The following is a 22602-nucleotide window of genomic DNA, read 5'->3' as shown; positions in this document are numbered from 1 at the left end:
GCCAGCTGTTTCTATGCTGATACTTAGATTATTTATGCTAACACAGGCCTTTTTAGTATGTTACCTTAGGGCAGTGATGAGCTGGTTATTAGGGGACTTTTGAATTTTTCCCTTATGCTAGCAGCATGATCATGGTTTGCGTATAACAAAACTGTTTTCTGGGAGTGCAGTTCCGCAGTGGTTAAGATAGCAGCTTATTATTTTTCTTTGTATTAGTGGTCTTAAGGCCTAGGATCTATACTTATGATTTATTATAGGTGATGTATCTTAGATGAGGGGGGTTAATTTTCCATAGCAATGTAGATCATCTCCTTTTCTTTTTCACATTAGTGCTGAGATTTTCAATGGGAGTTTTCAACTTAATTTTAATGCGGGCTGATTGCTTAAATCACCCAGGCAGCTTTGAAAACCTCAGACTAAGTTATTCTCTAGGAGTCTCTGCATGTTTTGGTGAAAGCCACATATTTACTGACTGCTTGCACAAGGTTTCCTTGACCTCTCTGTTTCTCAGGCTGTAGATGAGGGGGTTTACCAGGGGAGTCAGGACTGTGTAGCAAAGAGAGACCACTTTGTTCAGGTCTCTGAGTATATCATGTTTTGGTAGCAGGTACACAATCTTTATAGATGCATAGAAAATTATCACCACAATGAGGTGAGAGAAGCAGATGGAAAAGGCCTTTTGTTTCCTGATGGTGAAAGGGATTCTCAGGATGGTGGCGATGATGCACACGTAAGATGTCAGGGTTAGTAGGAATGGAGGCAGGGTGAATATGGACGCTAATATGAAAGCCAGCAATATGACCAGGTGGGTGTCACTGCAGGAGAGTTCCATCAGTGGGATGACATCACAATAGAAATGGTCAATTTCATTTGGGCCACAGAATATTAACTGTGATAGAAATAAGACAAAGATGGCAATAGTCAAAAAACCATTTAACCATGACCCAGCAGCCAACTGGAGGCAAACCCTGCTATTCATAAGAGTTGAATAGTGCAGGGGTTTACATATCGCTAAATACCTGTCATAAGACATCACTGCTAGGAGTTAGCATTCTGCACATGCCAGAGAACCAAAGAAATACTGTTGCTTGAAGCAGCCACTGACTGAGATGGTTCTGTCCCCAGTCAGGAGAATGGCCAGCAACCTGGACAGGATGGTTGAGGTGTAGCAGGTCTCCAGGCAGGACAAGTTGCCCAGAAAGAAGTACGTGGGGGTGTGAAGGTGCTGGTCACCCGCAATGAACACCACAATGAGGGTGTTCCCTGCCACGGTTACCATGTAGATCACTTGGAACATCAGGAAGAGAAGAATTTTCAGGTCAGGGGGATCCCCGAATCCCAGAATGATGAATTCTGTGATGGCCGTTTGGTTTCCCCAGTCTCTGTCTGCCATGATTTGAGTCCAGGAAGAATAAAACTCGTGAGAGGGACAAGCTTTTGAGAGCTAGAGAACTTGTCTCTCTCTCCAACCAAGTCCAGTAAAAGATATCATACACCTTGTGTCTCTAATATCCTCGGACCAACACGGTTACAACAACACTAAAAAAACTAAAGGGAATGATTAAAAAAGATGTGACAAGGAAACTTTCTGTGCTTGTTTCATTTAAATTAAGATGATTGAAAGCAGCCTTTTTCTTCTGCAAAGTAAAGTTTCAAAGCTGTATTAAGTCAATGTTCAGGTGGAAACTTCTGAAAGAACCACCATAACATTTTGTTCAGTTACAAACATTCCAAAGTTAGGAACAACCTCCATTCCCAAGGTGCTCCTAGCTCTGAGGTTCTCTTGTACTTGCACTGCCCCTTTATTAGTAGTCAACATATGCTGCCATCTAGGGGCATTTTTGGAAATAGCTGCCCATATCTCAGCTTTACAGCTTGATACCACCCACTTTCCCATTATTGTGTTGGTCGCTGAAATCTGTTGGGCACTAGTCAGTATTTCTGACCTCCCCCGTCCCTCACTTCCTCTACTCTGACGCCATTTAGTGTCCATTTCCCGGCATGACAGCCTGTTACTCTGCTATCCAGGAGTGCATTCTTTTTCCTTTCCCATTCTTGACTCTTATATCACCTGGTGCCCATTATTTAGTAGAACAGCTCATTTCTCACTATTTAACATCTGCTTCTATCCACATTCATTACATAGCACAGAGGTCTTTTTCTCTTCAGTGCTCTTTACTCACCACTTATACACCATGATACAGCTTCACCTCCCTTTTCACTTCCCTCAGTTGGTCATTTAGCAACATAACATCTCCTTTCTTGCCCTTCCACTTTGGCTGCTGTCCACTTAGCAGCACCGCTACACCTGTCCCATTCCTCTGCCCTCTAGTGTCCCTGCACAGCATAATCTAATCTTATCTCATTTCTTATCTACTGCTGGATGTGCACTGTTCCAAATTATAGCCACTAGGAACCAAATCACTGATCATAACTGCAACATTAGTGGCTACAAGAGCACATACAACAGCAGCGGCTTTCAAAGTATTAGCAGGGGTTTCCCATCCATCCCCTGCATCTGTTTCCAATGGAAAAGCGTAGATTGACCCTACCATGACCAAATCCCCATTGCTTTCCAGGCTGAGATTCTCAGAGGCGTCTATGGAAGTTAAGTTTCAGAGTAGCAGCCGTGTTAGTCTGTATCTGCATCTAAGAAGTGGGTTTTAGCCCATGAAAACTTATGCTCAAATAAATTTGTTAGTCTTTAAGGCCTGGTCTACACTTTACGTTTATACTGAATTTATCAGCGTTAACCCGATTTAACGCTGCACCCGTCCACACAGCGAAGCCCTTTATATCAGTATAAAGTGCTCTTAAATCCCATTTCTGTACTCCACTCCGACGAGGTGTGTAGCGCTGAAATCCGTATTGCCATGTTGGATTAGGGTTAGTGTGGCCATAATTCGACGGTATTGGCCTCCAGGTGGTATCCCACAGTGCACAATTGTGACCGCTCTGGAAAGCCATCTGAACTCAGATGCACTGGCCAGGTAGACAGGAAAAGCCCAGCGACCTTTTGAATTTCATTTCCTGTTTGACCAGTGTGGAGAGCTCACCAGCACAGGTGACCACACAGAGCTCATCAGCACAGGTAACAATGCAGTCTCCTGAGAATCGAAAAAGAGCTCCAGCATGGACTGCACGGGAGGTACTGGATCTGATCACTGTTTGGGGAGAGGATTCCGTGCTAACAGAACTCCGTTCCAAAAGACGAAATGAAAAAACATTTGAAAAAATTTCCAAGGCCATGATGCAGAGAGGCCACACCAGGGACTCAGTACAGTGCCATGTGACAGTTAAGGAGCTCAGACAAGCCTACCAGAAAACCAAAGAAGCAAACAGAAGGTCCGGGGCAGGACCAAAAACATGCTGCTTCTGTGCTGAGCTGCATACAATTCTAGGGAGGTCCGCCACCACTACCCCACCCTGTCCATGGATTCCGAGGTGGGGGTGGTAATCTCAGACATGCCTGAGGATTCTGCGGACGGGGAAGAGGAGGAGGAGGAGGAAGAGGAGGGTGAGCTTGCAGAGAGCACACAGCACTCCGTTCTCCCCAACAGCCAGGAGCTTTTTCTCACCCTGATGGAATTACCCTCCCAGCCCTCCCAAGCCACTATCCCAGACAATGAAGCCATGGAAGGGACCTCTGGTGAGTGTACCTTTGTAAATATAAAATATGGTTTAAAAGCAAGCGTTTTTTAATGATTAATTTGCCCTGAGGACTTGTGATGCATTCGCGGCCAGTACAGTTACTGGAAAAGTCTGTTAACATGTCTGGGGATGGAGCGGAAATCCTCCAGGGACATCTCCATGAAGCTCTCCTGGAGGTACTCCAAAAGCCTTTGCAGAAGGTTTCTGGGCAGCGCAGCTTTATTCTGTCCTCCATGGTAGGACACTTGACAACGCCATGCATGTAGCAAGTAATCTGGTATCATTGCATGACAAAGCCTAGCTGCATATGGTCCCGGTGATTGCTGGCATTCAAGCAACATCCATCTTTATCTCACTGTGTTATCCTCAGGAGAGTGATATCTTTCATGGTAACCTGGTTGAAATTCAGAAATTTAATTAAGAGGACAGAGATGGCCATTTCTACTGGGCTGTTTGCCTGTTGCTTAAAAGAAATCCTTCCTTGTAGGGGAAAGGGGGCATGAGTGGTGCTGAGCTTTTACATGTTTGGCTAGCAGGGATCTTCCCTGCTATCAGCCACGCGGTGGGAGGGGGAGGGGGAGAGGGGTGTTTAGCAGTGATCTTTCATGATACCAGCCACGCGGTGGGGGGAGGGGTAAAGCGATCATCCCAGAGAATTGGGTGAGGGGTGGTTTCTGCTGCTGCATGTTAACAGGAAAGAAGCAGCACTGAATGGGCTTTGCTTGGTATTTGGTAAAGGTGGGCACTGGATATATGAAGGTTGCAGAAGACAATGGCTTACCATGGCCACATGCAAGCTGAATTCTGCTGCCCGGATCTGCGTCTGTAAGATCTCTAACACCAGATCCGCAGGCACTCAATATTAAAATGCAAAATGTGACCTTGTAGTGAAATCACATATGCTATGTAAGGTGAATAGTGTTGTTCACTGTGAAAGAGTATAAGCATTGTTCTGTAAAATGTATCTTTTTAAATACTTCTCTCCCTTTTTTCCCTCCCTCATGCAGCTGCAAATTTTTCAAGCCTCCCTACTCCATCCCGAAGGCTATCTCAGATAAGGCGGTGGAAAAAAAAGACGCTAGATGAAATGTTCTCGGAAATCATGGAAGTGACCCTCAGTGAAAGAGTTCATCTGAATGAATGGAAGGACGTGGTATCAAATTACAAGAAAGATGCCAGTGAACGTGAGGACAGGAGGGACACTCGAGATGAGAGGTGGCGTCAGGAAGATCAAAGGAGGCATGACGCAATGCTGGGCCTGCTGCGTGATCAAACTGACATGCTCCGGCGTCTGATGGAGCTTCAGGAAAAGCAGGAAAAGCGATCACAGAGTGCCGCTGCAACCCCTGTGTAACCACCGTCACCCCTCGCCATGTTTCATATCCTCCTCATCCAGATGTGTAAGAACACGTGGGGGGAGGCTCTGTGCACCTGCCCACTACACCCCCGTGGACAACCCAACCAAAAGGCTGTCATTATTTTGAATTTTTTTTAGTGGCCTTTTCCTTCCCTCCTATCCTCCTCCGAAACCACACCTGGGCTATCTTGTCAGTTCTCTCCCTCTTTTTATAATGAATTAATAAAGAATACATGATTTTTAAACGATAGTGACTTTATTTCCTTAAGCAAGCTGTAATCGAAGGGGGAGGATGGGTTGTTTACAGAAAACGAGTCAATCAAGGGAGGGGGTTCATCAAGGGGAAACAAACACAGCAGTCACACCGTACCCTGGCCCATGAAGAAACTCGCTTTCAAAGCTTCTCTGATGCGCACCACTTCCTGGTGTACTCTTTTAATCGCCCTGGTGTCTGACTGCGCATAATCAGCGGCCAGGTGATTTGCCTCAGCCTCCCACCCCACCATAAAGTTCTTTCCCTTACTCTCAAAGAGATTGTGGAGCACACAGCAAGCAGCAATAACAAAGGGGATATTGGTTTGGCTGAGGTCTGAGTGAGTTAGTAATGTGTGCCAGCGTGCCTTTAAACGGCCAAATGCACATTCTACCACCATTCTGCGTTTGCTCAGCCTGTAGTTGAACAGATCCTGACTACTATATAGGCTGCCTGTGTATGGCTTCATGAGCCATGGCATCAAGGGGTAGGCTGGGTCCCCCAGGATAACTACAGGCAATCCAACATCCCCAACTGTTATTTTCTGGTCTGGGAAGTAATTCCCTTGCCGCAGCCGTTTAAACAGAGTAGTGTTCCTGAAAACGTGAGCGTCATGAATGCTTCCTGGCCATCCCGCGTGGATGTTGGTGAAATGTCCCTTGTGATCCACCAGTGCTTGCAGCACCCTTGAAAAGTACCCCTTCCGGTTTATGTACTGGGTGCCCTGGTGCTCCAGTGCCAAGATAGGGGATATGGGTTCCATCTGTCGCCCCCCCGCCCCACAGTTAGGGAATTCCATTGCAGCAAAGCCATCCACTATGACCTGCACATTTCCCAGAATCACTACCTTTCGTAGCAGCAGCTTTGGCTGCTTGCATCACAGCAGCCCTCACAGTAGATTTTCCCACTCCAAATTGATTCCCGACTGACCGGTAGCTGTCTGGCGTTGCAAGCTTCCAGAGGGCTATTGCCACGTGCTTCTCATCTCTGAGGGTTGCTCTCATCTTTGTATTCTGGCCCTTCGGGGTAGGGGAAAGCAAGTCACAAAGTTCCATGAAAGTGCCCTTACGCATGCGAAAGTTTCACAGCCACTGGGAATCATCCCAAACCTGCAAAACTGTGCGGTCCCACCAGTCTGTGATTGTTTCCTGGGCCCAAAATCAGCATTCAGTGGCTAGAACTTGCTCCATTACCATCAGGATCTCCAAAGTGCATGGACCTGTGATTTGAGAGAATTCTGTGTCCATGTCCTCATCACTCTCATCGCCACGCTGCCGTAGCCGCCCTCTCCTTGTGTGGTTTTGCAGGTCCTGGTTCAGGATAGACTGCACAATAATGCACGACGTGTTTACAATATTCATGATTGCTGTCTTGAGCCGAGCAAGGTCCATATTTGCTCTGCTATGGTGTTTGCACAGTTCACCCAGGAAAAAAAAACTCGAAACGGTTGTCTGCTGCTTTCATGGAGGGAGGGGTGAGGCTTTCCCCCTAACCATCCGCGACAAAGCTTTTTGCCCCATTAGGCACTGGGATCTCAACCCAGAATATCAAGGGGCGGCGGGGGGAGACAGCGGGAGCTATGGGATAACTATGGGATAGCTACTCACAGTTCACTGCTCCGGAAATCGAAACTAGCCTCGGTACGTGGACGCACACGGACGAATTAAAAATGGATTCTGTAAAATCGGAATAATCCTGTAGTGTAGACATACTCTAAGAAAACTCCTAGAAAAGGGCTCTGTCAATATTACAAGGGAGATTGAAACCAGGCCACTTCAAGAGGGCATATCAGAAGCGGAACTTGAACCCACTCCTCTTGAGGAAAATCAGAAGCCCCACTTGTGGGAAAGACAGAGCCTCGAGTCTGGCGCCTTAGACCACTCGGCCATCCTGACGCTGCAACACCAAACAGCTCTCTCAACCCTTGTTTTCGTCCACATGGTATGAGCCGCTCAAGGAGGCCAAGACAGCGTCTCTCTTTCAAAACCTACATCACATCTGGTTTTTAGACACCATCACTCTCATCTAAAGTTGCAGGTTTCCTACAACCTTGTGCGTTCTGAGGTGTTCTAATCTCCCCCCTCACTTATTCGGGGAATAAAAGATGGAGACTAGGATAGAGGCAGAATAGAGACACTTAGCTTAATGAGAACCTCAAAGTCCCGCACGGTGGGCCACATAGTCAGGAAGCAGGCTCTCCTCGGCTTTCGCAAGCCACTTTCTGTCCAAATTGGGAAACCGGTCCAGTGTCCATTCCCCTGTGAGAACAAGAGCGGAGAGTGAAGGAAGCCCTCTGCTCACTTTCACCAACTGAACCCAATCCGAGGCATTGAAAGAAAGGGAATTACGCTTCCCTTTCCTCCGTCAGGATCACCAGAGAAACAGGCAAAAATCCCGAGGAACAATTCTTCTCTCTGTTATCTACCCCCAACGCAATCCTCTCCGCTTCTTCTGCCTCCCTCGAGGCTCTTCCAGGGAGAAAAATCATTGAGCTGATAGGATTTGGGGGATAGAAACCGAGAGAGGGGGTTTGATAGCTCCTGAGAGGAACCTAGAGGGTTAAATTCACAACTCTTTAAACTCCCAGAGCCCTTCTACAGCACAGATGATTTGTATACACCTTCACCGTGAGCCAAACTGGCAGGTTGCCGGGAGCCCTGTGAGTCCTATGTTGTTTTAGTCTCCCTGCTGATTTATTCGGAGAATAAAAGATGGACACCAGAACTGAGGCAGACTACGGAGACCGCATTCTGAGAAAACAATGGTGAACCTCCAACGCCAGCAGTGTGGGCCACGTAGACAGGTAAACAGCACCCACAATCTTGACAAGCTTTTTTCCAAAATAACTCCTCTTTTGGAAAACTAGGTGGAGCCTTTTTGACAATCTGGCTAAAGATTTTAGTGCCTAACTGGGAGCCTAGTTCTTCTGAAAATCTGGCCCTAGTGGTGGGTGTGAGACCTTCTGAAAATTCTGGCCAATGTGTCTGGAAGCTCCAAGAAGCATCACAACTTTGAGCATTTACTAGAAGAGGATGAGCAAAACCTTCCTTCCTTGACCTACAATCAGCTTGAGCGCAGGCTGAGGTTTCAAGAGAATTGATTTCATTCTTAGATGCAATGCAAAACAAACACCCCCCTGTAGACATTGGAAGAGGGAGTCTGAAATGGATCTGCCACTAAACCCCGTTGCCTTTCATCAGTAGCCACCTGAGCAAGAGGGTAACCATTGGCCTAGAGATGAAAGGCCCATAGCCCATGCTCAGAAGTCTTCAGCAGCTAGATCTTAGGAACGGAAAAGCTTAATGATCTTTTTCTGGGGTGGTTACTTCCAAAGACTTGTATATAGCGCTGGGTGAAAGATTTTTGGATGAATATTCTATTTAGTGAAATATTTTGGTGGACCCAAAATGATTGTTTGGTTTCAGCAAGAAAAGTGAAAAAAAAAGAAAAAGATCTGCAATGTTGTTCTAATTTAGGTTAGGCTAGGTAACAGGGAAAAACTAAATTGTTTGCACAAGTGAGCGTATTTGTCTGAAAGGGTGTAGAGGCTGGGCTTTAAGGGGCAGAGAGCCATATCGTAGTAGTTGGTAGCTTTGCTTTCCCCGGGGCCTCCAAAGAGTTTTCAAGCGTTCTGCAGGAGGCCAGGAAGTTGCATTCTTCCTGTTGAAGGACAAGTTCAGAAGGAACGATAGACTTTTGTTGAAAAGGGTAATTCCCTGAGCGGGAATTGAACACAGGCCGTGGGGGTGAAAGCACCATACCCTAACCACTAGACCACCAGGAACACTGTTTTTGGGTTGTTGGCCTTGACTTTCTAGACCTACTTTCTGTCCAACTGAGGCCATTTGTTCTTCTTCAAAGGAGGTTAACGCAAGCTCTGAGCTCTTTGTTTCCTTACAGTTCCCTTCTTATTTTTAGCACAGTCAACTGATATAAAAGAGAAACAGAAAAACAATTTCCAGTATTGTTGTACATTGAGGCCACGTCTTTTTGTTTGTTTGTTTGTTCGTTTGTTTCAAAAAAAACCCCAGTTTCATTACTATTTTGTTTTACTCTCCAAGGGCTTACAGAAATGTAGGAGGGATGAATAAGATGTGGTTGGAATCATCAGCCTCAAGCAATCTCCACCCCAATGAAGAGGGCCGGTGGAGGATTTGAGAAAGAAGCAGTTATCTCAACTACTGAGCACTGGCGATGATATAGAAAGAAGTAGAGAAGCTCTGGATCCCTGATGGGGAGCTATCAGCTTCTGAAAGGTTACTTTTTCCCTCTCTTGCCTGGGCTAGAAAAGCCTCAACTCTCTTAGGAGCATGGAGTTGTCAATTTGTCTTCTCTTCATGACCTACTAAAGGTCCCAGACAGCCTCAGCTGGTTGAGAGGACAAAGAGTGGATTCCATTGTGCCCTGAGAACATAAGGGAGAGAGTGATGTCTAAGAGTGCAAGATCAAACGCCCGATGTGGGGCTCGAACCCACGACCCTGAGATTAAGAGTCTCATGCTCTACCGACTGAGCTAGTCGGGCTAGGCCTAAAGACCTTGCAAAGGCCCAGAGAGTGCAAAAGAAGAGCGAAGGAAGTTTCTTTGCATGCTGAGATTCATTTCCTGACATTTGCCTTCTTTGCTGGTTCCTTCGCTCTCCAGCTAGCAAACAGGGCCCGTTCCAAGGCTAGTTAGATGCTGGTGTCTAGACCAGAGAAGTGGGGTTCATCTAGCAGCTGCTCAGAGAAACCTGTGGGGGAGGGTGGAATTTAGGATTCTCCCACCAGGAGGAGGTGCTGTTTCTCAGCAAAAGCTTCTCAGCGCCCAAAGAGGGGGCAGACAAGACAGTTCCCCGCCGGCCGCCAGACACATCTTTTTGCAGGGAATCAGAACGCCCTGGGTTAAAACTCCTCCAAGGATGCGCGGCTCCAGGAATGTCAGAGAAGGGAAGGACTCTTTGCTTTAGGAGGTGGGTGCGGAAACCTGCAGGTCGTTAGGTCCCTCCAGCGTCCGATGAAACCATTTGTGGGGAAGGGGCCGGGGTAGACAAAGACAGGAAAGAAGGGCTTGCAGCCCCTGTGCAAACACCATGTTCCCAGTGGTCCAAGAGAAGCGGGTGGGGGTTTGAGCATTTTGTCTGCTTTCTGAGAGCACAGAACTGACAACCTGGCAATGCTCAGAGCCCCATTCCACAGAGTCAGAATGCTATCAGCTCCCAGGGAGGGGGAGCAACACCCGACCCTAAGTTTCTACGCAAGGACTCCTATCGGCTGCGTGTCCTTCCCTGAGAGGGTGGCGTTGGGGTAAGCGAAAGGAGCGGAGGCTTGTTCCTCTTGAGTTTTCTTTGAGTTGGTCTTGTGATCCTGAGGGAGGAAGCCGAAGCATCATTTGAGTTTGTTCAGTGCCTTCGGTTGGGCTAAGGGTTGTGATCCTGAGCACAGGGGTTCCAGCTCTTAACCCCACAGGGGAATGGAGAAAGGACGAACTTAATCTGTTGGACAGAAAGGAGCCTGAACAAATCAGCGTATGCTTCCGGTTCCTTCATCAGGATCTCAAGAGAAACCCAGAAAATCCCAAGAGGAACAATTCTTCTCTGCTTTATTTACCTCCATCGCAGTCCTCTCCACCTCTTCTTCTGCCTACCTAGTGGCTCTTGGATGGAAAAAGGTCCTTGAGCTGATAGAATTTCTGAGATAGAAACTGAGAGAGGGGCTTTGAGACCTCCTGATAGGTTGTGGACACAATCTAAGAGGGCTCTTGGTTGTAGCTGCCTCCTATCTCTGCTCCCTAGGTTGTCAATTCTGTACCCTCAGGAAGCAGCCAAACCAGAGTAGGTAGAGCACCCAGTTTAGGGCTCAAGCCCAAACCCTGAGACTAAGAGTCTTGCCGTCCATTTATCAGTGTTGACTGTACTGCTCCCTTCTTTCTCCACCTGTAGGTTTGACATCCATACCTGCCCAACATCAAGCAATGCCAACTTTCTGGTGGGGAATAAACTGGAATTTACCCAACTAGGTGCCTTGAACGCATGGATTCTGAAAGTATTGAAAATGTCCTCTAACTTCTCTTGCCGCTACTCTACAAAAGCTCCTAAGCAAGTACTTTTCCAGGTCACTTGTTGAGGTCGTGTCAGGAGTGGGATTTGAATCCATGCCTCCTGAGGGAGACCAGAAGCCCCACTTGTGGGAAAGACAGAGCCTTGAGTCTGGCGCCTTAGACCACTCAGCCATCCTGACGCTGCAACACCAAACAGCTCTCTCAACCCTCGTTTTCGTCCACATGGCATGAGCCACTCAAGGAGGCCAAGACAGCGTCTCTCTTTCAACACCTACATCACATCTGGTTTTTAGACACCATCACCCTCATCTAAAGTTGCAGGTTTCCTACAATCTTGTGCGTTCTGAGGTGTTCTAATCTCCCCCTCACTTATTTGGGGAATAAAAGATGGACACTAGGATAGAGGCAGAATAGAGACACTTAGCTTAATGAGAACCTCAAAGTCCCGCACGGCGGGCCACATAGTCAGGAAGCAGGCTCTCCTCGGCTTTCGCAAGCCACTTTCTGTCCAAATTGGGAAACCGGTCCAGTGTCCATTCCCCTGTGAGAACAAGAGCGGAGAGTGAAGGAAGCCCTCTGCTCACTTTCACCAACTGAACCCAATCCGAGGCATTGAAAGAAAGGGAATTACGCTTCCCGTTCCTCCGTCAGGATCACCAGAGAAACAGGCAAAAATCCCGAGGAACAATTCTTCTCTCTGTTATCTACCCCCAACGCAATCCTCTCCGCTTCTTCTGCCTCCCTCGAGGCTCTTCCAGGGAGAAAAATCATTGAGCTGATAGGATTTGGGGGATAGAAACCGAGAGAGGGGGTTTGATAGCTCCTGAGAGGAATCTAGAGGGTTAAATTCACAACTCTTTCAACTCCCAGAGCCCTTCTACAGCACAGATGATTTGTATACACCTTCACCATGAGCCAAACTGGCAGGTTTCCGGGAGCCCTGTGAGTCCTATGTTGTTTTAGTCTCCCTGCTGATTTATTCGGAGAATAAAAGATGGACAGCAGAACTGAGGCAGACTACGGAGACCGCATTCTGAGAAAACAATGGTGAACCTCCAACGCCAGCAGTGTGGGCCACGTAGACAGGTAAACAGCACCCACAATCTTGACAAGCTTTTTTCCAAAATAACTCCTCTTTCGGAAAACTAGGTGGAGCCTTTTTGACAATCTGGCTAAAGATTTTAGTGCCTAACTGGGAGCCTAGTTCTTCTGAAAATCTGGCCCTAGTGGTGGGTGTGAGACCTTCTGAAAATTCTGGCCAATGTGTCTGGAAGCTCCAAGAAGCATCACAACTTTGAGCATTTACTAGAAGAGGATGAGCAAAACCTTCCTTCCTTGACCTACAATCAGCTTGAGCGCAGGCTGAGGTTTCAAGAGAATTGATTTCATTCTTAGATGCAATGCAAAACAAACACCCCCCTGTAGACATTGGAAGAGGGAGTCTGAAATGGATCTACCACTAAACCCCGTTGCCTTTCATCAGTAGCCACCTGAGCAAGAGGGTAACCATTGGCCTAGAGTTGAAAGGCCCATAGCCCATGCTCAGAAGTCTTCAGCAGCTAGATCTTAGGAATGGAAAAGCTTAATGATCTTTTTCTGGGGTGGTTACTTCCAAAGACTTGTATATAGCGCTGGGTGAAAGATTTTTGGATGAATATTCTATTTAGTGAAATATTTTGGTGGACCCAAAATGATTGTTTGGTTTCAGCAAGAAAAGTGAAAAAAAAAGAAAAAGATCTGCATTGTTGTTCTAATTTAGGTTAGGCTAGGTAACAGGGAAAAACTAAATTGTTTGCACAAGTGAGCGTATTTGTCTGAAAGAGTGTAGAGGCTGGGCTTTAAGGGGCAGAGAGCCATATCATAGTAGTTGGTAGCTTTGCTTTCCCCGGGGCCTCCAAAGAGTTTTCAAGCGTTCTGCAGGAGGCCAGGAAGTTGCATTCTTCCTGTTGAAGGACAAGTTCAGAAGGAACGATAGACTTTTGTTGAAAAGGGTAATTCCCTGAGCAGGAATCGAACACAGGCCATGGGGGTGAAAGTACCATACCCTAACCACTAGACCACCAGGGACACCATTTTTGGGTTGTTGGCCTTGACTTTCTAGACCTACTTTCTGTCCAACTGAGGCCATTTGTTCTTCTTCAAAGGAGGTTAACACAAGCTCTGAGCTCTTTGTTTCCTTATGGTTCCCTTCTTATTTTTAGCACAGTCAACTGATATAAAAGAGAAACAGAAAAACAATTTCCAGTATTGTTGTACATTGAGGCCACGTCTGTTTGTTTGTTTGTTTGTTTGTTTGTTTGTTTCCAAAAAAAAACCAGTTTCATTGCTATTTTGTTTTACTCTCCAAGGGCTTACAGAAATGTAGGAGGGATGAATAAGATGTGGTTGGAATCATCAGCCTCAAGCAATCTCCACCCCAATGAAGAGGGCCGGTGGAGGATTTGAGAAAGAAGCAGTTATCTCAACTACTGAGCACTGGCGATGATATAGAAAGAAGTAGAGAAGCTATAGATCCCTGATGGGGAGCAATCAGCTTCTGAAAGGTTACTTTTTCCCTCTCTTGCCTGGACTAGAAGAGCCTCAACTCTCTTAGGAGCATGGAGTTGTCAATTTGTCTTCTCTTCATTGACCTACTAAAGGTCCCAGACAGCCTCAGCTGGTTGAGAGGACAAAGAGTGGATTCCATTGTGCCCTGAGAACATAAGGGAGAGAGTGATGTCTAAGAGTGCAAGATCAAACGCCCGACGTGGGGCTCGAACCCACGACCCTGAGATTAAGAGTCTCATGCTCTACCGACTGAGCTAGTCGGGCTAGGCCTGAAGACCTTGCAAAGGCCCAGAGAGTGCAAAAGAAGAGCGAAGGAAGTTTCTTTGCATGCTGAGATTCATTTCTTGACATTTGCCTTCTTTGCTGGTGTCATAAACAGATAGCTAAGGGTTAATGTCTCTTTCACCTGAAGCACCTGACCAGAGGACCAATCAGGAAACCGGATTTTTTCAACTCTGGGTGGAGGGAAGTTTGTGTCTGAGTCTTTGTCTGTCTGCCTGCTTTCTCTGAGCTTTGGAGAAGTAGTTCTGTTTTCTAATCTTCTGTTTCTAAGTGTAAGGACAAAGAGATCAGATAATAAGTTATATGGTTTCTTTTCTTTGGTATTTGCATGAATATAAGTGCTGGAGTGCTTTGATTTGTATTCTTTTTGAATAAGGCTGTTTATTCAATATTCTTTTAAGCAATTGACCCTGTATTTCGTCACCTTAATACAGAGAGACCACTTGTATGTATTTTTGTTTCTTTTTATATAAAGCTTTCTTTTAAGACCTGTTGGAGTTTTTCTTTACTGGGAAATTTTAGGGAAATTGAGTCTGTACTCACCAGGGAATTGGTGGGAGGAAGAAATCAGGGGGGAGATCTGTGTGTGTTGGATTTGCTAGCCTGATTTTGCATTCCCTCTGGGTGAAGAGGAAAGTACTTTTTGTTTCCAGGACTGGGAACAGAGAGGGGGAGTCACTCTGTTTGGATTCACAGAGCTTGTATCTGTGTATCTCTCCAGGAGCACCTGGAGGGGGGAAGGGAAAAAGGATTATTTCCCTTTGTTGTGAGACTCAAGGGATTTGGGTCTTGGGGTCCCCAGGGAAGGTTTTTCAGGGGGACCAGAGTGCCCCAAAACACTCTAATTTTTTGGGTGGTGGCAGCAAGTACCAGGTCCAAGCTGGTAACTAAGCTTGGAGGTTTTCATGCTAACCCCCATATTTTGGATGCTAAGGTCCAAATCTGGGACTAAGGTTATGATATGGTGGCAGCGGTGGGATATAGACAGAATCCAGAAGCCAGTAGGAATATTATATTTTTCTCTTCTCTGCTAAGGGCTTTTTAGCAGAGAGAAACAGTTTGGTTTTAAAAGGGAACCAGAGAGAATTTTTTTTTCTGCTCTCTCTGGCAGTTTGTGGCTTGCATGTTAAGCAAGAAGCCATTAAGGAGCTGTTACAGGTCTTTTGTCATGCAATAGCACTCCCATTAGGAGTCATTACCAGCACTATATACATGCAAATAAAGTGGTTTTTCAGGTTTACTTAACATTGAAGATTAGCTAAAGGCACTGTTGCTAGGCAGACTTCAGGAGGCAACAGAGAACCTGCAGTTCAGAAGATAAACACCGGAGGGTACCCCAACACAAGAAAACAGGAATCATGACTTCTAAGGCAAAAATTGAGGCTGAAGAGCAATTCAAAGAAGCTGAACACAGGCGACAAATGGAGATGAAAGAAAGAGAAGAACAAATCAAAGAGGCAGCACACAAAAGAAAACTAGAAGAAGAAGAGGTGGCCTACCGAAGGAAACAAGCAGAAGAGGAGGCGGCCCACCGCCGAGACATGGAAAAACACCAAAAAGAAATGGAAAAACAACAAAAAGAAATGGAAAAACAACAAAAAGAGAATGAAGAGAAGGAAAAACAGAGAAAACATGAACTGGAGTTGGCAAAAGCTGGGCTGCATGTGCCAGCCAACCCTAACAACCCGGCGCCAATTATTGCTCCACAGCACAGGAAATTTCCCACCTACAAGGCAGGTGATGACACCGAGGCCTTCTTGGAAAATTTTGAAAGAGCCTGTCTTGGGTACAGCATCCCCGAAGACCAGTACATGGTAGAATTAAGGTCACAGCTCAGTGGACCTTTAGCAGAGGTGGCAGCTGAAATGCCTAAGCAGCAAATGAATGACTATAAACTTTTTCAAACCAAGGCCAGATACAGAATGGGGATAACCCCAGATCATGCCCGTCGGCGCTTCAGAACCCAAAAGTGGAAACCAGAGGTGTCATTTCCCAAACACGCCTACTACATTGCAAAAAACTATGAGGCCTGGATAACAGGAAACAACGTTCAAACCTTGGAAGAACTGCACCTCCTCATCCAAATGGAGCAGTTCTTGGATGGTGTTCCTGAAGACATCACATGGTACATACAAGATGGAAAACCCAAAGATCTCGCTGAGGCGGGGGAGATTGGAGCCAAATGGATGGAACTGGCAGAAAGCAAGAAAGCTACTGTCAAGGGGAACGATTACCCCAGGGGGCACACAGACCATAAACCCTACAACCGAGGACAGCCAAAGACCCCACATACCACCCAAGTAAAGCCACAGACACCCTACCCTTCCACCTCACCAGTCTCCAGTAACTCACCTCGGCCCAGTGACCCATCAGATGGAAGATGCTTTAAGTGTAATGAACTGGGACATATCAAGGCCAACTGTCCAAAGAACAACATGCGAGTGCAATTCATTACACCACCATCACACCAAAGATCCCCAGGCCCAGATGCCTCTCAAATACCCTTGGAGCGAAGGGAAAATTTGAGAGTGGGCGGAAAGAAGGTTACTGTGTGGAGAGACACGGGGGCACAAGTGTCAGCTATGCACCAATCCTTCGTTGACCCCAAATTCATCAACCCAAAGGCCAAAGTTACAATTTACCCCTTCATGTCACAAGCTGTAGACTTGCCTACAGCTCAACTGCCTGTCCAGTACAAAGGCTGGTCAGGAATGTGGACTTTTGCAGTCTATGACAATTATCCTATCCCCATGCTACTGGGGGAAGACTTGGCCAACCAGGTGAGGCGGGCCAAGAGAGTGGGAATGGTTACACGTAGCCAAACCAGGCAAGCTTCCAGACCCCTTCCTGTTCCTGAGCCGTCCACAGAGGCCCCGTCTGTGTTACCAGAGACCCGGACAGAGGTAGTGGACCCGGATTCCATGCCTACCACTGAAACAGCCACAGCATCTCCAGTCCCATGCCCGGAACTGGAACAGCAACCAGCACCAGCAAGTGCAACCACATCTTCAAACTCAACACCAGAGGGCGCCAGCGAGCCAGAACTGGCAGAAGCAAAAGACAGCCATACCCAAAAGGCTCAGCCAGAGCAGCGGAAAGCGGTTCACCAGCAATGGAAACAACCCCATCACCTACATCGCTTCCAGAGGGACCAAGCCCAAGTCCACAGTCTGAGGAAGAACTGGTGACCCCAGCCTCAAGGGAACAGTTCCAGACTGAGCAGGAAGCAGATGACAGCCTTCAGAAAGCGTGGGCGGCGGCACGGAGCACCCCACCGCCTCTCAGCTCTTCTAATCGATCCCGGTTTGTTATAGACCAAGGACTTTTATACAAGGAAATTCTTTCTGGTGGACACCGGGAAGAATGGCAGCCGCAAAAACAGTTGGTGGTTCCAACTAAGTACCGGGGGAAGCTCTTAAGCTTAGCCCATGATCATCCCAGTGGCCATGCTGGGGTGAACAGAACCAAGGACCGGTTGGGGAAGTCCTTCCACTGGGAGGGGATGGGCAAGGATGTTGCCAAGTATGTCCGGTCTTGTGAGGTATGCCAAAGAGTGGGAAAGCCTCAAGACCAGGTCAAGGCCCCTCTCCAGCCACTCCCCATAATTGAGGTCCCATTTCAGCGAGTAGCTGTGGATATTCTGGGCCCTTTCCCAAAAAAGACGCCCAGAGGAAAGCAGTACGTACTGACTTTAGTGGACTTTGCTACCCGATGGCCAGAAGCAGTAGCTCTAGGCAACACCAGGGCTAACACTGTGTGCCTGGCCCTAACAGACACCTTTGCCAGGGTGGGTTGGCCCTCCGACATCCTTACAGATTCAGGGTCTAATTTCCTGGCACGGACCATGGAAAAACTGTGGGAAACTCATGGGGTGAATCACTTGGTTGCCACCCCGTACCACCATCAAACCAATGGCCTGGTGGAAAGGTTCAATGGAACTTTGGGGGCCATGATACGAAAATTCATCAACGAATTCTCCAATAATTGGGACCTAGTGTTGCAGCAGTTGCTGTTTGCCTACAGGGCTGTACCACATCCCAGTTTAGGGTTTTCACCATTTGAACTTGTGTATGGTCACGAGGTTAAGGGGCCATTACAGTTGGTGAAGCAGCAATGGGAGGGGTTTACGCCTTCTCCAGGAACTAACATTCTGGACTTTGTAAGCAACCTACAAAGCACCCTCCGACACTCTTTAGCCCTTGCTAGAGAGAACCTAAAGGATGCTCAAGAAGAGCAAAAGGCCTGGTATGACAGACATGCCAGAGAACGTTCCTTCAAGGTAGGAGACCAGGTTATGGTCTTGAAGGCGCAACAGGCCCATAAGATGGAAGCATCATGGGAAGGGCCATTCACGGTCCAAGAGCGCCTGGGAACTGTAAACTACCTCATAACATTTCTCAATTCCTCACTAAAGCCTAAAGTGTACCATGTTAATTCTCTCAAGCCTTTCTATTCCAGAGACTTACAGGTTTGTCAGTTTACAGTCCAGGGAGATGATGCTGAGTGGCCTGACGGTGTCTACTACGACGGGAAAAAAGACGGTGGCGTGGAAGAGGTGAACCTCTCAACCACCCTGGAACGTCTGCAGCGGCGACAAATCAAGGAGCTGTGCACTAGCTTCGCCCCATTGTTCTCAGCCACCCCAGGATGGACTGAACGGGCATACCACTCCATTGATACAGATAATGCTCACCCAATCAGAACCCCACCCTACCGGGTGTCTCCTCATGCCCAAGCTGCTATAGAACGGGAGATCCAGAACATGCTACAGATGGGTATAATCCGCTCATCTACCAGTGCATGGGCATCTCCAGTGGTTCTGGTACCCAAACCAGATGGGGAAATATGCTTTTGCGTGGACTACCGTAAGCTAAATGCAGTAACTCGTCCGGACAACTATCCAATGCCACGCACCGATGAGCTATTGGAGAAGTTGGGACGTGCCCAGTTCATCTCTACAATAGACTTAACTAAGGGGTACTGGCAAGTATCGCTAGATGAACCTGCCAAGGAAAGGTCAGCATTCGTCACCCATGCAGGGGTGTATAAATTCAATGTCCTTCCTTTCGGCCTTCGAAATGCACCCGCCACCTTCCAGAGGCTGGTAGATGGTCTACTAGCTGGACTGGGAGAATTTGCAGTTGCCTACCTCGATGATGTGGCCATTTTTTCAGACTCCTGGCCCGAACACCTACTACACCTGGAAAAGGTCTTTGAGCGCATCAGGCAGGCAGGACTAACTGTTAAGGCCAAAAAGTGTCAAATAGGCCAAAACAGAGTGACTTACCTGGGGCACCAGGTGGGTCGAGGAACCATAAACCCCCTACAGGCCAAGGTGGATGCTATCCAAAAGTGGCCTGTCCCACGGTCCAAGAATCAGGTCCAATCCTTCTTAGGCTTGGCCGGATACTACAGGCGATTTGTACCACACTACAGCCAAATCGCTGCCCCATTGACCGACCTGACCAAAAAGACCCAGCCAAATGCCGTTAAGTGGACTGATGAGTGTCAAAAGGCCTTTACCCAGCTTAAGGCGATGCTCATGTCTGACCCTGTGCTCAGGGCCCCGGATTTTGACAAACCATTCCTAGTAACCACGGATGCATCTGAGCGTGGTATAGGAGCAGTGCTCATGCAGGAAGCAACAGATCACAACTTCCATCCTGTCGTGTTTCTCAGCAAGAAACTGTCTGAAAGGGAAAGTCACTGGTCAGTCAGTGAAAAGGAATGCTATGCCATTGTGTACGCCCTGGAAAAGCTACGCCCATATGTTTGGGGACGGCGGTTCCAACTACAAACTGACCATGCTGCACTAAAGTGGCTTCATACTGCCAAGGGGAACAACAAGAAACTTCTTCGTTGGAGTTTAGCTCTCCAAGATTTTGATTTTGAAATTCAGCACATCACAGGAGCTTCTAACAAAGTAGCTGATGCACTCTCCCGTGAGAGTTTCCCAGAATTCAGTAGTTAAAAAGTGTTCTTAAAATGTAGAAGTCTGTTAGTTATATACTTAGGGGGTATATGTAAAGGTGCATGTGTTGTATTAATCTGTTTATTTTCAAGTTCTAGAAGGAAATCGCCGCCAGTGAGCTTCCCCACTGTCTGCAATTTGGGGGGCGTGTCATAAACAGATAGCTAAGGGTTAATGTCTCTTTCACCTGAAGCACCTGACCAGAGGACCAATCAGGAAACCGGATTTTTTCAACTCTGGGTGGAGGGAAGTTTGTGTCTGAGTCTTTGTCTGTCTGCCTGCTTTCTCTGAGCTTTGGAGAAGTAGTTCTGTTTTCTAATCTTCTGTTTCTAAGTGTAAGGACAAAGAGATCAGATAGTAAGTTATATGGTTTCTTTTCTTTGGTATTTGCATGAATATAAGTGCTGGAGTGCTTTGATTTGTATTCTTTTTGAATAAGGCTGTTTATTCAATATTCTTTTAAGCAATTGACCCTGTATTTCGTCACCTTAATACAGAGAGACCATTTGTATGTATTTTTCTTTCTTTTTATATAAAGCTTTCTTTTAAGACCTGTTGGAGTTTTTCTTTACTGGGAAATTTTAGGGAAATTGAGTCTGTACTCACCAGGGAATTGGTGGGAGGAAGAAATCAGGGGGGAGATCTGTGTGTGTTGGATTTGCTAGCCTGATTTTGCATTCCCTCTGGGTGAAGAGGAAAGTACTTTTTGTTTCCAGGACTGGGAACAGAGAGGGGGAGTCACTCTGTTTGGATTCACAGAGCTTGTGTCTGTGTATCTCTCCAGGAGCACCTGGAGGGGGGAAGGGAAAAAGGATTATTTCCCTTTGTTGTGAGACTCAAGGGATTTGGGTCTTGGGGTCCCCAGGGAAGGTTTTTCAGGGGGACCAGAGTGCCCCAAAACACTCTAATTTTTTGGGTGGTGGCAGCAAGTACCAGGTCCAAGCTGGTAACTAAGCTTGGAGGTTTTCATGCTAACCCCCATATTTTGGATGCTAAGGTCCAAATCTGGGACTAAGGTTATGATAGCTGGTTCCTTCGCTCTCCAGCTAGCAAACAGGGCCCGTTCCAAGGCTAGTTAGATGCTGGTGTCTAGACCAGAGAAGTGGGGTTCATCTAGCAGCTGCTCAGAGAAACCTGTGGGGGAGGGTGGAATTTAGGATTCTCCCACCAGGAGGAGGTGCTGTTTCTCAGCAAAAGCTTCTCAGCGCCCAAAGAGGGGGCAGACAAGAAAGTTCCCCGCCGGCCGCCAGACACATCTTTTTGCAGGGAATCAGAACGCCCTGGGTTAAAACTACTCCAAGGATGCGCGGCTCCAGGAATGTCAGAGAAGGGAAGGACTCTTTGCTTTAGGAGGTGGGTGCGGAAACCTGCAGGTCGTTAGGTCCCTCCAGCGTCCGATGAAACCATTTGTGGGGAAGGGGCCGGGGTAGACAAAGACAGGAAAGAAGGGCTTGCAGCCCCTGTGCAAACACCATGTTCCCAGCGGTCCAAGAGAAGCGGGTAGGGGTTTGAGCATTTTGTCTGAGAGCACAGAACTGACAACCTGGCAATGCTCAGAGCCCCATTCCACAGAGTCAGAATGCTATCAGCTCCCAGGGAGGGGGAGCAACACCCGACCCTAAGTTTCTACGCAAGGACTCCTATCAGCTGCGTGTCCTTCCCTGAGAGGGTGGCGTTGGGGTAAGCGAAAGGAGCGGAGGCTTGTTCCTCTTGAGTTTTCTTTGAGTTGGTCTTGTGATCCTGAGGGAGGAAGCCGAAGCATCATTTGAGTTTGTTCAGTGCCTTCGGTTGGGCTAAGGGTTGTGATCCTGAGCACAGGGGTTCCAGCTCTTAACCCCACAGGGGAATGGAGAAAGGACGAACTTAATCTGTTGGACAGAAAGGAGCCTGAACAAATCAGCGTATGCTTCCGGTTCCTTCATCAGGATCTCAAGAGAAACCCAGAAAATCCCAAGAGGAACAATTCTTCTCTGCTTTATTTACCTCCATCGCAGTCCTCTCCACCTCTTCTTCTGCCTACCTAGTGGCTCTTGGATGGAAAAAGGTCCTTGAGCTGATAGAATTTCTGAGATAGAAACTGAGAGAGGGGCTTTGAGACCTCCTGATAGGATGTGGACACAATCTAAGAGGGCTCTTGTTTGTAGCTGCCTCCTATCTCTGCTCCCTAGGTTGTCAATTCTGTACCCTCAGGAAGCAGCCAAACCAGAGTAGGTAGAGCACCCAGTTTAGGGCTCAAGCCCAAACCCTGAGACTAAGAGTCTTGCCATCCATTTATCAGTGTTTACTGTACTGCTCCCTTCTTTCTCCACCTGTAGGTTTGACATCCATACCTGCCCAACATCAAGCAATGCCAACTTTCTGGTGGGGAATAAACTGAAATTTACCCAACTAGGTGCCTTGAACGCATGGATTCTGAAAGTATTGAAAATTTCCTCTAACTTCTCTTGCCGCTACTCTACAAAAGCTCCTCAGCAAGTACTCTTCCAGGCCACTTGTTGAGGTTG

At 47.3% G+C, this 22602-nt stretch overlaps 3 non-coding genes and 1 pseudogene across 3 annotated transcripts; all 4 read right to left on the bottom strand.

Annotated features, from left to right (window-relative positions):
* Window positions 1-416: 416 nt before the first annotated feature.
* LOC127032820 (olfactory receptor 6F1-like) lies at window positions 417-1393 on the bottom strand (annotated as a pseudogene).
* Window positions 1394-9711: 8318 nt separating this feature from the next.
* Window positions 9712-9784, bottom strand: TRNAK-CUU (transfer RNA lysine (anticodon CUU)). The gene has a single exon. It is a non-coding gene; the product is annotated as a tRNA-Lys (tRNA).
* A 1584-nt stretch (window positions 9785-11368) lies between these two features.
* TRNAL-CAA (transfer RNA leucine (anticodon CAA)) lies at window positions 11369-11477 on the bottom strand. The gene is made up of 2 exons: window positions 11440-11477; window positions 11369-11414 (listed from the first exon to the last, which is right to left on the bottom strand). It is a non-coding gene; the product is annotated as a tRNA-Leu (tRNA).
* Window positions 11478-14036: 2559 nt separating this feature from the next.
* TRNAK-CUU (transfer RNA lysine (anticodon CUU)) lies at window positions 14037-14109 on the bottom strand. Its single transcript has one exon. It is a non-coding gene; the product is annotated as a tRNA-Lys (tRNA).
* Window positions 14110-22602: the final 8493 nt, after the last annotated feature.

The sequence above is a fragment of the Gopherus flavomarginatus genome, chromosome 12 (genome assembly GCF_025201925.1).
Source record: "Gopherus flavomarginatus isolate rGopFla2 chromosome 12, rGopFla2.mat.asm, whole genome shotgun sequence".
Classification (NCBI taxonomy): Eukaryota; Metazoa; Chordata; order Testudines; family Testudinidae; genus Gopherus; species Gopherus flavomarginatus.
The sequence above is the reverse complement of the archived record's forward strand: the minus strand, read 5'-3'. Positions and strand labels throughout refer to the sequence as shown.